We start from the raw sequence: 13,997 nt of genomic DNA on the forward strand, positions 1-13,997 counted from the left end.
TGTGAGCCTTGCGGCTAACCTTTCCCTCAACCTCCCAGGCATTGAAGACCCGGTACACCGTGGTCTTGGGGTAGTTAAGAAGCTTGTAGATAGCAGAGGGCTTGTGTCCCGCGCGAGCCAATTCGAGGATGGTGTCTCTCCTTGCTTGTTCCATGATGACTATTGTTTGTTGTCAAAACAATTGTGGGGGAAGTTATAGTGTATTGTTTACGAAACCTTTTATATTAGTATAATTTAACCCCGAATATCCAAATTATGGATCTGGATTAAGTTTTAAATAGTTCCAATTTATCGTGGACACCCTGTATTTTAAGACAATTTAATCGGACTTGTTTGCTTATGGGATGAAAGGATGGTTTAAAATTAGGTTCATGGGTCAACTACTACCCTGGGTCATCCAACATTTATAATTAGTTTTATGAATATAACTTTTTGGTTAGGTATCATAAGTTATTGAAACTTTAGGACTTTAATTATATAACTATAGGTATGTATGCTGAAAATTTTAGGACTCTAATTTGTTTATTTTTTCTTTCAAATGATGCTGAAAGGGTAATAGTGGGGAAGAAAAAATAAAAAATAAAAAAGATAAAATACCTATAATTTTAGTAAAAAGTGTTTCTAAATACAAACTAATTTTAAAACTTTTGAGTACATATCCATCATGAAAAACAAAGTATCTTACCATGCATGAATTTTTAAGAAATAAAATTGAATTATTCACCATCGGATATTGAATCATGAGTTGACAGAAGGCTAATAATATAAATATACATGTTGTATTATGTTGAAATTAGTGTTAGGTTTCGGTCTGAAAAATCTAAACCGGTTTGAACTGTTATAATTTTAGTGAACCATTTAATTGGACCTATAAGGAACTTCAGCCTAGATCAGGATCTTTTTGATCAGGAAAAAGAAAAGGAGGAAGAGACTCACGGAACATCAAAATCCCTCCTACCTCACTTTCGTACACATAAATTATTAATAAAATCTTTTTAAAAGGGATCACGTTTATCTTTTGCATCCAACTCCGTCTCGGGAATGAATATAATTGATCCACTTCGGCAAGATAAAGTCATTTAATCCATGGATACCTCCAATACATATTAGATTGACGGTTAAATCTCTCTCCCAATTATAACTAGCCAAGTATCGTATGATATATCTCGGAGTCGCTTCACTGCAACTCAACACTTTGGTAAATTATCGAAATTATGTTTTTAAGCATAAACAATTTTTTCAGATCCCTTAACAGGGGCTCATACCAATAACATTAAGTCTAACTGGATTAACGCAACGATTCCGCTTGAAGTAATGCCAATGTATGGAGTTGAATCTTGAAGTCATTAGATGAAAGATGGCAAGACAGCAGAGGATTCTTAAGTCAATATTATGTTACACCTCCTCCGATGGTTTATTAACCCATCAAGGCAATATATTCGAATTTAATTAATCAATTAAGAACTCAAATTAATTCCTTTATAAATTATATATTATAATATCAAATTAGTTGATTAATAAAATCATAACTAAGACAATTTGAAAAAAATATTTAATCATTGAATCAATGAGAAACGGAATTTGGCTATAACGGAGAGGTAAATTTATAAATTCAGTATTTTTGTGAATTTACTTTTTCAAATTTGTCTCATAACTTTGTAATTGGGTTTTGTACACAGACTCGAATTCCTATTACTAATTTCAATAAATTATTGGATTGGACATCGTAATGTGATTTTGATTTCCACCGTTTTTATTTTAATATCATTTATTGGTTTCTTCATTGCTATTTTATGTGTAGGGACTTTGATCGAAGATTTTGACCAAGAACAACTTGATTACAAGATTATTAAGACTCATAAGGTGACTTTCTACATTCTAATAGTCCACCTAGGAATTCATCGGAAATTATAGTTCTAGATCTATATTTGTCGAGGAGATTCTTCATATTTTTCACCACTGCTTCAGGCATCTCATTACTCTGTGAATAATATGGGTTTGACGGTGACCAAATTAAGCCATTCTTTATAGAAGTATTGGACTTGGGCCAGATTTTAAGTTTTTTAGATATCCAAAATTTAAAAATAATTTTGAAAACTATCAAAATCTTTTGTTTATTGGGTTCTTTTTAGAATTGTTCTATTTTTGTATATCTAAACAATGCATCCACACATACTAAATATGACTTTTTATTCAATGTGGACAAGTCTGTTGACATTGACTCAAATATACATGAAGGTACCTGATCGGGTGTTATGCTCTTATATTTGAATCAATGTCAACAGAAATTCCGTATAGTTAACTGACAATATATTTTATCTCACATAATTTTACAGAATATAATATTCATTAATATAAAATTATCTATAGGGAAGTTTTATATATTATTAATATACAACATCAGGGTTATTTTTTTTCCATGCCTTAAAAAAACATAGGTATTTATTTAGATAATCCCAAATACAAATATAACAAAAATAATTTATCATTAAGCTAACATGCTTTAGTTGCAAATGTTACTGCTTGGATATGTGGCTTGTCAACACAATACCAATACCAAATTGAACTCAATGTAGCCAATATTAATTATCCCAATAAGAGAATGAAAAATTCACATATTTTATTCTCATATATTGCAGCCAATATAAATCTTTAAATAAAATAAAAGCTCTAAATTGAGCTTAAATTTTGTGGCTTTGTTAACTCATTCTATAAAAGAAAAAACCTTAGTTCACCAAAATATTGTCTAATACATAAAATATAATATAGAATTTCCTACCTTTTTTGATTTTTGTTCTAGATTATTTTATGTTGTCACTCCAATATTGCAAATTTATACAGGCTTAGTAATAATTTACACTTATTAAAACATTACAACAACAAATCAAAATCACAAAAATAAGAACGAAATATCAAATTAATCCTAGTAACCTTATAAGCATAAAAGAAGACTGAATTTTATAAGACCGATGAACAATCATTCCATAATTTTAGGTATAATTTTTTTTAATCATTGAAATAAAAAATACAAAAAAGTTTTTGACAAAAGAACAGATATATTTTCAAGTTATTTCTGCTCAATCAAATTAGATCAATTATATTTACTGATATTGGAAGCTCTATTAAAATAACTATAAATAGATTTTGGAATGTAAGTTCTATATTTTACATCTTCTGACATTTGAATACGTTAAGTCTAGCTTCACAATAACTAATCAAAAAAGTATAATATACGACTACAAATGTTGTATCACAATAAACAATATGAATCTCTAAATATAAAACATTCAATCCTTTTTTTTTTTTTTTTTTTTTTTTTTTTTTTGCATTGTATTTTTTTATTTCATTAAATATTATCGAATTGAATACAACAAGGTTATTTTTTTTTAAATTTAACATTCAATGATACAAATTTTTAAATATATTTATGGGTGATTATCTGAAAAAATTTCAAGAAGAAAGGGATTTAAACTAAATTTGGTTTGTAGTATTAACAGTAGAGGATCTAAGAAATAAAATATAGGATTTGTATCTTAATTTAACTCTTCGTTTTGAAGTCTTACAGAGGAATAAATTAGAATTTTAATGGATATTTGATAACGATAGATAATAAGATAAAGTGACAGAAAGTAGGTAAAATACCTAAATAATTAAAAAGCTATACATTAGTTAAACAAAACGGATGATATAAATTGATTTATTTTTTGTTGTTACGAAAAAAAAGTTAATCATGACTTATTTTTTTGTTTTTATTGAACTATTTAACGTAAAGACTTTTATCATTTTTTTTTAAATTTTACACTGGAAAAGCTGTGAAATTAGGAGTAATAAGTGGTATATAAAAATCATTACTTCATTTATATAGTATTTATTGTAAATTTATTATATTTTGCTATATAAAGAGATTTTTTATTTTTTCCAGTATAAAAATAAATTTATGATTCTGATTTATATATAAAATAACTCAGATTTGGATAGAAATACGGATCCAAAATTTTATTTCGGAGCTGGTCTACTCTCAATAATACCACGTAACAAATTCTATTCTAAAATATTTCCAGGTGAAAATTTCTCATGGAATGACTCATATATATTTACATTTCTGTAACTATGTTGTATTTTTTAAAAACAAGGTGATTTATAAAAGAAATTTCTTTCAAAATACATTTTTAAAAAGAATATGTTATTGACAAAATCTTACTATCTAGTTATTTTCAAAATAATTTCTCCTTTTAAAATTTTCGATTACTATCCTTTTTCTGTAGTTATTGTCTTATAGGAATAAATATATATTGATTGTGCATTTTGCTTAGTTCTATCATTCTTGTTATCTGTTCGATTGTCAGCTTTAAATAGCCGAATTGTTCAAAGTAAAGTGCATAATTGAGTGTTTAACCATAGGGGGAGGGGCAGCTCATAGTAAATTTTTCCCTGACAATCCCACCAAACACACAGCATCACCTTACTGGTAGTCAATCCTTGCTTGGGCACTGTCAAAGCTGCTACGTTGGCTCATTTATAATTTTTCACACTAGGTATTGACGTAAATGAGCCATTTTTCATATAAAGTCCTACTCCACTTCAGATATAGATTGATTGATTTTTGATTCAGCAACGATTCCTAGATGGAAATTTGGTATATGATATTTTTTTGCGTCAGATCTTGTGGCATCGAAACATTGAGTTTATTTTTGCATCCAGCCTTTTCTAAATGGTTCAAAATGAAGTTCAGGTCCTGGGCGATTCTACGACTGCTAGCATGATCGTCTATCTCGATATTTTCCATGATTTTATTGACATTTTCGACGACAGGTCTGCATCGTTTATCTCCACTACACCAGAGCAAAATTGATGGAATATCTGTTGCGTAACACAAACTAAAAGAGTATTAGTCTTGTATACATGGTACGCTTTTCCCTTTCTGTTAGTAAAATGTAAGGTATGGCGATTTTTTTCCTTAGAGACCTCCAAACTCAATGCACGATAATTCACAACTGAGCCGGACAAGCTCAATACTGTCCGAAAGCATTTGTAGTATACATTCACACCTTTAAAAACAGTTTTTTATGATCTGATTTGAACAATAATGAAGAAGATACACTTAAAAACGAAGGTAATCTTTCCCTGTCCTTATATTATGTAACGATAGAGGGTTATTTTTGGACACATACAGAGATAAAGCATGTTTTCACTCATTTTTGGAAACATATTGCATTTTTTATTTATATAGTTTCAAGGTCTTTTGGCAATTTACAAGCTTTTATATGTTCCGGAATTGCTCGCTCGATCTGTGTATATTGTGCTGTAAAAAAATCAAAACATAAGTAAAGATTTATAAAGTATATAGAGGAAACAAAATTAATAACAATGAAACCAAATACCTCAGTCAAGAAAGAAAACTATCTAAAGTATCTTCCACTGTAGATATTCTTTGTATTTAAAATTTTGGAAAGAAGCTTCTCCATTCAACCATATGGTTATAATCTTTCATGAATGATGAAAAGCCTCAACTTTAGATATCCTTTTTTATAAAGCAAATCCTCGGGGCAATGAAACCCCCAAGTAATCGTCCCTATTCGTCATTTCTTCTTGGAACTTCCAAAATTTGGCAAATGCAATTTCCTTTTTGATATCGGGAATGGATTACGTCAAGATTGTATTTTATTCGCTCGATATTATATCTACGTAACATCACAAGGAAAATGACTGTAGAGCTTTGACGTAGTCAAAGTGTATTTTATTGTTTAAAAAAGCACATTCAATCATTAACTTCACAACAGCGTCATATTCAAATTATGATTGATGAAGGTATATTTATTCTTTGAGTATTAATGTATCTGTATATATTAAATATTTAGCAATGTTTACTTTCTAAAGTATACAAGTCAAAGAATGAAATATAGTGGAGGAAAGATTTATGGTCTCGAAAATGGACAAATAACGAAAGTTATATTAGCCATTATGATTTTACATATTACATTGCCTTTTGAAGCATGATCTCTTCCCTTTCTGTTTATCAAATTTCTCCAAAATTTCAATGGAATATTTTTAAAAATGCCATCAAGGGATTAATGTAAGTAGGATTTGATTTAGTCAGTATATCTTTTGACAATCATCCTACAAATAGATCAATGATGAAAACTTTATATTGAAAGGGAAAGCAAAAAAAATCTTTATTAATCTTCTTATATGTAATTGACGTATTTATTTAATTTTTGAGATAGTACATAGTTGAAAAAATATTAGAAATAATTCTGAACAAAACACAACAATCCTTTGTTCACTGTTTAAAGAAGGAGAATCAATTCTCAACCCACACTAGAGTCATAATAAAAATCTTTTTGATATAGAAAGGGGAAAAGTCTAATGTTTTTAGTTAATGATTAACTAAAAAAGCAAATAATATGGAAAAAATGAATGTTAAATTATGTGATCCAATTTTTCACGACAGCACTTTTAATGGCTAAAAGATAGTCCTTTAATATCAGTAATGTGTATGATACTATCTAATTTTGTACCATAATTCGCAAATTAATAAATATTACAAATATCATAACAAAATACTCTGAGAATAAAAATCGGGATCTGCAAAATTTCCTATAAATATAATATTAATGATGAACAAATTGATTTATTAAGAAACATTTTTTTATGGATCAAAAATTGGTCAACGGAGGATTTATCTTCATGTATCTTAAAAAAATCCTGTTTACCCTGGCAAAGAATGCTTGGGCACTTGCTGAATTAGCAATATACTTACTAGAAGAAAAAAATTTTGAATATTTTATGACTGGAAAAGTTCAGTTGGATACATTAGAAACACGTTTTGTGAATTATAGATGAAAACCAAGATGCAATTTTTATATTGGTGTTAATCAAATTATAGAATCTAAAAAAAACATTCTTATAAATAACTTAATACAATACAATACCTTGTCGATAAAAGAAATTCATAATTTAAATGAAGAAACTGATATCATAACTTGCCAAGAAAAAAAGTAAAATGTGAACTTTTAACAGAAATATTATGTTATTCCAATTTTTTTAAGATACTTTTGATTTTATAAGCAAAAATTTGGTAAATTTTGACTGTGGATATATTTCCTACTCTATCAAAGAAAAAAATTGGTCTAGTAGTATAGAAATATTACTTTCAAAAGAAAAAAAAATACGAACAGATTATCACCAACTCTACAAATATTTGAGAATAGAGAAGACTATTTGGATATGGTTTCAAGAGGAGGCTTCATTAGTCCTAGCAAGCTCATTCATACACTTAGATTTTTTATATATAGTGCATTCAATTTAATTGTAGACAATAATATTTTTAAGAAATGTTTAATCAATTTAAAGTTGGTTTTTTTTTAGTTCATTCTTCTAAAGATTAAGAAACCAATGACTTAGAAAATCTTTTCTTTTTAAAATGTAATTATTCCATTGAAGAATTTGTTTTACAATTTTTTAATTTAAAAAAAAAAAATTTTTCGTCTTATATTAATAGTCACGTAAGAAATAATAAAAGAAGCATTATTCACGATAATCCTTCAAATTGGGAAAACTTTGAAATTTTCTTGTTCGTTCAAATGTACGAAATATTTAAATATTTACTCAACGCATAATTATATTTTCTTATATTATTTTTAAATAATATTAAATATCAATAGGCATACAAAAATACGTCGTGTATATATTTAATTGTAATAATAACTCTTCTCTTCTTGTGTTATATTTATTTCCACTCTTGTGCACACACAAACCTAAGCTTGATGCCCTTCTCTTTAGTTGTCCTAAGATTAAGCTATGGTTTGAATAATAACTATCGTGTTTAAATATCATTTATTATGATGACAAAGGAAGTGTGTTACTGGAAAAAAAGAGAAAATTATTAAAAAACAATATATTAAATTAGTTAAAAGGCTAACACCCTTCCGTAAAAATTAAAATATCATTATAATTTATATTTAAAGCTTTAGATGATAGATAATTGGAAAAAAATAAACAATATTATTATATATAAAATGTACTATAGAGGAACACATGTTGTTTATATCGGGTAGTGAATATCTTGGGATCAGAACCAAAATGCCATAACTGGTCAATTCAAAATAATATATTTTATTGAAGAAATATAAAACATACATACAATAGAAGTCATTGTGAAGAGAAAGAATTTAAAATTTATATAAAAATGCATTAAATTTAAAATGGATTTGCAGTAATTCGAAACATTGTAGTAAGTGTGACAAACGACCATTCACCTCTGAAATTTTTACACGACTTAATGTTTCTTTACTTGTAAAGTAGTGAATAAAAAATTGAGCTACTAATTTTTGGATGAAAGTTTCTGTGTTTTTCAACAATTGGATGAGTTCATATGCAAGATTGATAGCACTATCCCAGTGATGTATAAAATATACTCAGCTTGTACGTAAAAATAAAAGAAACTGAAAAGTAACGTGGTAATCCAGATAATTTGACGAATGTTTGGAGGAGGGCAGCTTGTCGGTTATACATTTTTATTAGAGCAGATGCAAATAGTCGTGAGAGGAAATAAAAGATAATTACAAAAATCAACCATATTTTCAAAATTTAAAGATATTTTATATGGGTTTAACACAAAAAAATTATTTTATTTTTCTCATTATAAAATATTTTGACATCCTACTACAAACAATAGCAAATGTACGACCATTTGGCAACTATATACTTACCTATGTATAATTTTTTTCTAATTTCCTATGATTTTGATAAATTACATCCAAAAATGTTCTTCATTTTTTTTTTTTTTTTTTTTTTTTTTTTTTGCCATTGTGACAATTGTGTATTTTACAGACTTATAATTTTTTTAACGTATATAACTTTAAAAAAGTAATCAAGTGTATGAAGGACTGTTAAAAAGTTACTTGTAAACAAGTTAATTACAGTGATTCTTCAGATAAGATATTTCAATTACAGGTAAAATAACTTTCAAAAATGGCCACATTGACCACTTATTGGTTGTCGATAATAATGTAAATTAAAAAATTTAATTAAATATTTTTGGGAAAAAGTGTTGCTTTCATTTTTTTTTATTAAGAAAAAATACTTTTTCGTATTTTTAGAAAATAAAATATCCGTACTTTCCTCCGATAAATATATTTAAATATCCCTTAACTCAACTGAATTTGTGAGACATTAGTTTTTTGAAATCCTTTCATTAAAGTAACGGTCAAACTGTACTTGAACTCATAATTTAGTTTGAAAATGTAAAATCACATATCTATGTAATTTTACATTAAAAATAAATAAGTTTATTACACCATGCAACAACATTTTCGACTGCAGGATGAAAACCACATTTATAATTTTTATCAAAGTCAGTCTTATGCGCCAACAAATAAAATATATTTACCCAAAATCAAAATTAATAAAATCAATCAATTATAATAAAAGTTTGTTTACATTTTACAGTTCATGACTATTTAATAACTAATTAATTGATTCAAATAATTTGCTATAATTTAAAAAAAATTATATACATATTTGTATATAAATATTAGGAAAATTTTAATTGAAGTATACAAAGTTGGGATATGTATCAGTTTTTCTCAAATTTGTTAATGACGATTGATGATTATTATTAATGGACTTTGCCTTTTATGTATTGTTTACAAAAGACCAAACATTCAACATTATAATGAATAAATATTTATTTGCATACCTTCAATATTATAAATAATATCTGTATTGATGAAGCTAAGTCTAGAAATCAGTATGATCTCATGTATGCTTGCATCTACGCTAAAAAAGTAAGTCATTTTTGAAACTTAAACTAAGAAATAAAAAAACAACAGAGCGTACGTGTAATATTAAAAAAAATAAGGTATAAGTTAAAAATTGTATAAAAAGTTTTTATAAAAAGGATAAAATCTCAAGGGCGTTTAGTTCAACTCATAATAAAAATAAAAATGTAGGAAATAATCACATCGACTGTGTGTTACATCAAAAAAGATGTGAATTCGTCCAAGATTGTACTTCAAGCTATTAAGAAGGGGCTTACAACACTCCTACCGGAATTTTTGTAGTTGTTGAGTTAGAAGAGGCCTTTCCTCATGTCTGAGAGACTTACCACTAGCCTTTTCCAAAGTTATTGAGACAGTGGCCGATAACACCTTCTTCCTTTCCTTGGCAAAAGTCGTCATCTTCAAATTAAGATTTAACTTGAAGGCTGCTTCTACATCCTTGGAACTTAACTTGGCTAGTCTGCTCCTCTGTGGTCGGTTGTTTAGGTCTTCGCCGTCCCTCAGCCGATTTTAAACGTTATAAAAAGTCCACTTGAATATATTAGTGATTTTGATTACCTCAAATATGGAATGGCCGGTGAAAATGAAAGTATCTTACTTCTATTATTTTCTCCTTCATGATTTTGAATTACTTTTTATTGTTTAAAAAGTGACCTGAATTCGACATGAAGATATACTGAGTTTTCAAAAATTTGCTGCATTTTACCATGGGTTTACTATAAACCTCATACTAATGTATTAAAATCAATATAAATACTTCTGAAAAGCCTTCTAAAAGCCATGTTTGATGATTTATTATAATACATTAACTCTACATTTAGTCACAAATCGCATAAACAAAGTTTTAGGAAAAGTTATACATGGATTACAATTTTGGAAAAACAAGATCATGGACAGTGTCCCTTTTACGTTACAGACTCTTGTCGAGTCTAACAGTGATGCCAGTATATTTTTCGAAGGCCTTTTATACTGTGTCTCATGAGTTCATAATAAAAACGCTGTAACAAAAAGGATTTGGAGATATCATAATTCATATGGTTGTAATTACCTTAGCGTGTACTTGTACAATAATTAAATCCAAAAACCAATTCAAATATTTTTTGAACATAAGGGGTGTTCGTCAGGGGATTCTCTGTACCCAATACTTTTTATTATATGCCTTGATGGGCTAATACAAGAAATAGATCACAAAGATGGACCTGTTTAGGTGTTGTTTTCATTCTTTAAATTATCTAATGTGCTGTTGCATGAAGAAAAAAACCAGAAATCATCATTACTTATAACGGGCTCATTTAAAAGGTTTGGTCTCATTTTAAATTAAAGTGAAAGTTACAGCTCTGGGAATCTTTGATAGGCGAAGGAAATCGCAAAATGAAAGGGAAAGAAAATTAAGAAAAACACTTCTTGTTTCTCTTCTTTCAATTTAAAAGTATGAGATAGGATCAGGGCATGTAATATTATAATACTCCTGAAGTATCACCCCTCTTCCGTGTTACACCTTTCAAAAACAGAATTGCAAGGGAGATATCATTTTTGGAAAATTTCTACTTGAAAATATTAAAAATAGATATTAAACCACCAAAATGTCCATAATCAATTAATCTTTTGGGAGGTGGGTGTGATGAATTTGTTTTTCTATAGAAATCTCTGAATTTATATTGAATAGAAAGTTATGGGAATACAACAACTATTGGAAAATTCATTTGAACGATTTTTAAATTAAACTATGTGAAATTTTAGCTAAGCCGACATTTAAGACATTCGGAGGCTTTTATTATATGGGCATTATACTCCAAGCGTTTAGAAAGATTTGTGATCATTTTACATTAATAGTAAAAAAGTTTGAGCTATATTTATAAAAGGGAGATGCCAACTATGTGTAGCTTGCGTTATCAAAAATGTTGTGTGTACCATCAACTCCGATATTGTAACGGATGTTAACTTGACAGATTGTTTCATAAATAATATGGCTTATGTCTTTTATTCAACCATTTTTGGAATAAACTATTTAGTAAAGCGTCATCTTTGCCCTTTTCGATTAAAGTTATATTTTACTTCTTACTTGAGAGAACGTATGTTTATACCAATCTTTATTTAAAATTTATGGGAATGTTATTAAAGTGGTTAGTAAATTATTCAATAAACAAATGGACAAAAAGATTTCCTCACTACTTCATATAATGAGAGATTTGATACAATTATTATTTAAACATAATATATATTTAGTAATAAATTACATTAGGAGAAAGAAAAAAACCTCATTGGAATTTTACATATTGCTAATCTATTTAGGAATGTTTTATTGAAAATTAAATTAAAAAATTAAGTTCATTGTCCAATTAATGTTGTTTCTAAATATTTATTGTATATATTCTGATCCATTATTTTATAGAAATTTCGACGTCTATAGTACAAGAACATAATCGTTGGAACCACGAATTTTGTATTGGGTTCATAAACAGTGGATTTTTTTTGTCCCCCTAATCTGCCCTTTCACCTTGGTTGTAAAGATACTGAAGAATGTATCAAATTTTCTCTTTTTTAGTTCCATTCTGGAACGCTGTAACACACAACTGGTTTCACCAAACACAAAGCTATGTATTAATCCTAAGATATAGTTCACTAAAGACATCTAGCAAATAACATTCATAACTTTCTACTTAACCTAATATATTTTTTAAATAACCATAAATTTTACTCCTTAATATCCTTTCTGGATGAATTTATATATACATATAAATGAATAAGCCGCGTTATTTTTATGTCTGTCTTTAATAATTTTTTCCTAGTTTAGCATTAATTTATATAATATGATAATTATATTTTTGTAAAGGTTCATATCACATTTTAATGGTATAAGATATTTAATAAAAAAAACAGCATCATGAAATTAAAATGAAACCCTTTTTGATGAATTTTAATGAATTATTGATTTCTAAACTCTTTCTTCATTTTATAATTAAGTGAAACAAATTACTTTGCAAACATACATATAAATAACGTACTGACAGCTGAATATAATGTGACTGTTTGTTGTCTGTAACTTATTTAATATATGATGTGTAAACATAGAAGTAATCTGTAAGATACAGAGAAATTCCTAATATATTCTTATATTTCATAAATAAATACATCCCAATAATTTACAGACGTATTTGTGTCAATCATAGATTTTGTATTCAACGGATGAGCAAGGAGCTTTGGAATGAGATAAGATACTTAAATATTTTGGGTAGAATTTAGAACCTTTATTTGATTTAAGAGGCAAATATTGGCCTCGATATGGCCATATAAATAAAATCTATCAATGTCATATTATTTTATAGTGGTAGCTAATTTTGGTTACGTTAATTACAATTTGCGGCACTTTTAAAGGATTAGTAAGAACAATTTGAAAATAAAAATTCACGATAATATGTCGTAAAATACAAAAAAAATCCACTCTGTATTTAGAGGAAAATCATTCTAGCTTGGTTTTGTGTTGACAGGCAACATAAGCAGAAATCTTTGTTTGATTAGATTTTTCTATAATATAACGATTATTCACTTTTATCCATTTAAGTTTTAACTCAATTTTGAATATTAATAACACTTGTAAGAAATAATTAGTAATAAATATTAGGATTGAGATATTGTTGTAGCTGTTTCTGATAGCTTTCACTGCGAAAAAATTGCAAATAAACTTTTTGTACAAAAATTCGGGTTTAGTAGTAGACAAAGAGCAATATTTTATAAAGTAACAATAAGCTTTTATATTTTAATATACATTTTTAAGTAAAAAGTCTCTAATAACTTTCACAATATTAACTTTTTTTAAATGTTTTTTTTATTATAAAGTTGTAAATTTTCATTTAAAAACAAATTTTTGTCATTGTGATAGAAAATGAATTATTTATTTTAATTTTAATGGAAAAGTGATTTTCATTGTACTTACAAGGCATTTTCTCAAAAAAAAAAGTAAATATTTGGAATCATGAAGTTTTAAGTGTTTTAATTAATGTTCATAAAAAGGGTTTATTATTATCTTAGCCTTTTAAACGAGGTTTTTAACCTGCCATATATTTTTACTCTCTAGAATCCTTATTCTTCCACGTATTGTCTGGAAAGATAGTCCCCATTTTTATGAAATAGTATTATAATTGATTTATCTGAACTGCTTTTTATAATGTTTTATGTTCAGAACAAAAAAACCAGGTGATGAATCTTTTTCTCAAA

At 27.3% G+C, this 13,997-nt stretch overlaps 1 protein-coding gene across 1 annotated transcript in view; it reads left to right on the plus strand.

The window, feature by feature from the left end:
* The window catches only part of LOC121123448 (probable G-protein coupled receptor No18), a 208,575-nt gene that overhangs the window by 45,890 nt on the left and 148,688 nt on the right, over positions 1-13,997 (plus strand). The window lies entirely within an intron of this gene.

Source organism: Lepeophtheirus salmonis, chromosome 8 (assembly GCF_016086655.4).
Source record: "Lepeophtheirus salmonis chromosome 8, UVic_Lsal_1.4, whole genome shotgun sequence".
NCBI lineage: Eukaryota > Metazoa > Arthropoda > Copepoda > Siphonostomatoida > Caligidae > Lepeophtheirus > Lepeophtheirus salmonis.